Raw genomic sequence first — 4621 nt, 5'->3', positions numbered from 1 at the left:
CTCCATCCCAGGACCCTGAGATCATAACCTGAGCCAAAGGCAGATGCTCAACCCACTGAGCCACACAGGCGCCCCTCCATTTATTTATTTTAAAAGATTAATTATTTATTTATTTAGAGAAAGAGCACGTGAGAGCATGAGCGGGGGTAGGGGCAGAGGGAGAGGGAAAGAGAGACTCTCAAGCAGACTCCCTGCTGACCGCAGAACCTGACGCAGGTCTCGATCTCACAACCCTGAGATCACAACCTGAGCCAAAGTAGAGAGTCGGATGCTTAACTGACTGAGCCACCCGGGAGCCCCTCCTTTCTCCATTTAACTTTATCTTTTAATATTTCTTTATGTTATATTTTAAAATTTTCGGAAAGGAAGCAGACTTTCAAAACAGGAGAAAAATATGTCACTGATACTTATGTAATATTTATGTCATTAAGTCCCAAGAGACTTTAAAAATGTTGAATTTCAAAATGATTTGCCAGCGCGGTATTAATTTTGCAGCATAATTAAATCACCTGCCTAAGAGCTCACAAGGCTCACAGCAGAACTGAGAAAAGAACTTGCCGTGCCCGATTTCTCACCGTCTGACACCATGGTCAGGGCTAGAGACACATTATTAACCTTAGAACACACGAGAACGCACAGGATAGCCATCAAGGAGCAGGTGAAGTGGCTGAGCCAGGAGAAGACAAGGGAGCTTGTGTGCCTCGGGAAAATCACGGAAACGGGGAAGGGGGAGCCACAGGCCATCATGACCTTGAAGGGATCACAAGGTGAAATATGAGCTCTCGGCAGCAGGAGACAAGAAAGCAAAAAGAAAGAAGGAGGGGTAAAGAAAGACACAGAGCTACTTCCTAGGTGTGAGCACAGAGAGGAAGGGAGTGGGATATCCTAGAGAAGATGGGGAGCATGGTGAGCGGAAGCCCAAGCCCAGCTCTCCCCTCTCCAGAAAAAAACTAGACTTGCATGAAATTCCCTCTCTCTTATCTTGTCAGTTAGCCGACACTTAACCCCCGGGGGCCTTTAGCAAAAATTAGCATTGCTTGGCTGTCAGTTGAGCATGAGTGTTTCTTCCTCGACCCAGGAAATTGCTTTTGGGTGAGAATAAATGGAATTTAAACCTTAGAAGTTCGATAAATAGCTGGGATTTAGTATCATAGCTCTGAAGTCAACTTAGAAATAATGACCTTTACTTCGAAAGAATGGCTTTAGAAATAAAGACCTTTTCCACCCTGACGGTGAAGGAGGAGGGGGGAGTGACCAGCAATAGTCCATCCATCACTGATGGGGCGGAGAAGTCGGTGAGGAGCCCAAAGGCAGGAGGAAGTCACCACAGGAACAGAGCAAGAAGCACAGGGAGAGGAGACAAGGAAAAAGTTCCCTTGGCCGGGCACGTGTGGTGCAGAGGCCCTCCAGCTGCGTGGCCCATGCCTCATGCCCCACAGCGACGGCACACTGTGATCTAGCCCTACGTACCGAGCAGTGACTGGGCCAAGCCCATCATAGCAAGCCTGTGCCTTTTACCCGCCAGTGGATTTCTAGGCCTCCCTCTTAGCCAGGACAGCTGTGTGACTCGTTTGGTGTCACTGAAATGTAAAAGGAGGCCTGCTAGGAGGTTTCTGGAAAATGTGCTGCTTTTTGGTTAGAAGAGATCAACGAGGCTAATGCCTCCTCTTTCCCTCAGTCCTGCCTCCGGCACAGGTCACAATGCCTGAAGCAGCAGCAACCAACTTGCAGCTCCGAGGGACAAGACAGCAGGATCACAGGGACACCAGCCCTGACATCATTAAAGCCCTGAACTGAGCCAGCAGCTGCCCACTGCCAGACGTGTTGGTCCGTGAGCCACCCTAGCCCTTCCTGGCAGGGGCTGAATGCAGCCACAGTACAAAAGTCTCGTCCTAAGAAAATGTCTTTCAGTTTGGGATTGCTGCCTTTATAACTGGTAAAATCATATTTTAGATTATCACTAAAGAAACCCTACTACATTTTTTTAAAGATTTATTTATTTATTCGAGGAGGGGCAGAGGGAGAGGGAGAGAGAATCTCAAGCAGACTCTCCCGGCTGAGCGTGGAGCCCAATGCGGGGCTCGACCTCATGACCCCAAGATCATGACCTGAGCCGAAATCAGGAGTCAGACTCTCAACCTGCTGAGCCACCTGGGAGCCCCTAAATTTTTTTTTTAATTGTCCTGGAACTCCTGGATCCCATCAAAGAGGTCGCTGATCCCCTGGCTCTACAGGCATCAGTCTGAGAACAGAACTAGGCCAGAGACGCAATTATGGGGAGAGTAAGACAGACAAGGCGTTGACTAGAAGAACGTGGGGGCCGGAACACGGGGACATCCAGCATCCCTCGGGCCGACGGAGAATGGTGGCAAGAAATCCATTTCTGCTCAGCCTCCACCCTTGATGCCAGACTGCCGCAGACCAAGCCACAGGGAGCCGTGTCTGTTGGTGTTGATGGGGTTGTCGCTCAGCAATGGGTCCCCTCTGTGGCTCCCAGCAGGACCAGCCCAGGGCTTTAGCTGAGGCCAACTGCTCCTGTAACAAGCACCCATTAGACTCCTATAGCATTCTGGAAGCCAAACATGAATTGAAGTCCACAGTCCTTGACCCCAAGAGTTATCCTCTGAATGGCGATGAGGACGGGGGAAATCAAACAGGATGCATAGAGGTGAAAGGCGAAGCAGGTGGAAAGGAGCCGGTGCTAGACAAACCATTCATGTCTTCCTCCACCTTGAGAAGTCTTCTCTCTTGCAGTTCTGAACTTTGAAACTGAGTTCTACTTAAAAGAAATCTGACACATAAACATCCAAACCTACAAAACAAATAGGAAGATCATTCACATTCTGGATGGACAGTTCATTTTGCAAACTGCAGGGTTTCTTCATAAAATGAGCTATCCTGCGACCTATACTTCAGATGGGAATTCAGCAGAATGCTGTAGCAGTATGTCCGTGCGTCATCCTGACCCCTTTCACGCATGCAAAGAGCCTCATGCCTCAGACATGTCCACAACCTGTTTGCCCTCATGATAATTGTATCTAACCCTTATGACAGTGAAGTGATTATGAGAGGAATAGATATTACTTTCAAAATCATATGTTTTTGCTCAAAGAACAAATATTCATTTGACAAATAGGTTTACTTTTAGCTGATTGTAAAATTTATATGTGTTCATTGCAGAAAATTAGAATACATAGAAAAGTAGAAAAAAAGGGAAAAAGTCCTCCACATCCCCCCAAAAACCACCGTGATCTTAAGGGTTTTGTTTTGGTTTTTTTTTAAAGATTTATTTATTTATTTATTTATTTATTTGAGAGGGAGTAAGAATGAGAGAGATCACACAGGGAGAAGGGAAAAGCAGACTCACCGCTGAGCCGGAACCTAAAGTGGGGCTCGATCCCAGGACTCTGAGATCATGACCTGAGCCAAAGGCAGATGATTAACCAATTGAGCCACTTAGGTGCCCCTGAATTTAAGTTTTTTAAATAATTTTTTAATTGAAACATAGTTGACATATAACATTATATTAGTTTCCAGTGTACAACATGATTTGATATTTGTACATATTGCGAAACGCTCACCATAGTAAGTCTAGTTAACACCTGTCTCCACACAGTTACACATTTTTTTTTCTTGTGATGAACACTTTTAAGGTCTATTCTCAGCAACTTCCAAATATGCACTACAGTATTATTAACTACAGTCACCATGCTATGCATTATGTCCCCATAAGGTTTTCTTTTTCCTTTTTGTCTTTAAAGATTTTTATTTATTTGTCAGAGAGAGAGAGAGAGAGCACAAGCAGGGGGACCAGCAGGCAGAGGGAGAGGGAGAAGCAGACTCCCCGCCGAGCAGGGAGCCCGATGCGGGGCTCGATCCCAGGACCCTGGGATCATGAACTAATCCGAAGGCAGATGCTTAACAGACTGAGCCACCCAGGCGTCCCATCCCGTAAGGTTTTCTTTTAGTCTTTGTATTGCGCAGGTTATTTTTACTCAGGCATTATACTGGTTAAACAATTTATTTTCTGCCTTTTTTTTTTTTTTACCTAACATTATAACATGCATATTTTCTCAGGATATTATTACTCTGTCACTTTTTTATAGTTGCACACTGTAGTTGACTTAATTATTACTGATAATGAAATATTTTGCCCATTTTGTTTTGGATTACCTTGTTGGGTCATTCAAGCAAAAATCTAAAAGAATTTTGCCATTATAAAATCTACCAGGCTAATCACTCTTCCTACCATTGAGGTTTTCCTCATATCATTCATTGTCTCATGAACACCCTTACGTATACATCTTTTTCTCCATCTATGGTGGACTTTTTCAGCCTAAATTATCAGAGGTGGAAATGCTGCTCTCAAAGAAATAAATGTTTGAGGTGCTTGACTGCAAAACTGCCTCCCAAAGCATGGTCCCATTCTACACTCCCAAAGTGCCTGTGTAATCACACCCTCACAGCAATGAGTGGGTGTTTTAAAAAAATATTTATTGGGAGACACCTGGGAGGCTCAGTCGGTTAAGCATCTGCCTTTGGCTCAGGTCATGATCTGGGGGTCCTGGGATCGAGCCCCACATCAGGCTCCCTGCTTGGCGGGGAGCCTGCTTCTCCCTCA

The sequence above is a fragment of the Callorhinus ursinus genome, unplaced genomic scaffold (assembly GCF_003265705.2).
Source record: "Callorhinus ursinus isolate GAN/ISIS: 27379988/994484 unplaced genomic scaffold, GSC_fseal_2.0 scaffold23, whole genome shotgun sequence".
Lineage (NCBI taxonomy): Eukaryota > Metazoa > Chordata > Mammalia > Carnivora > Otariidae > Callorhinus > Callorhinus ursinus.
This window is presented reverse-complemented; position numbering follows the sequence as displayed.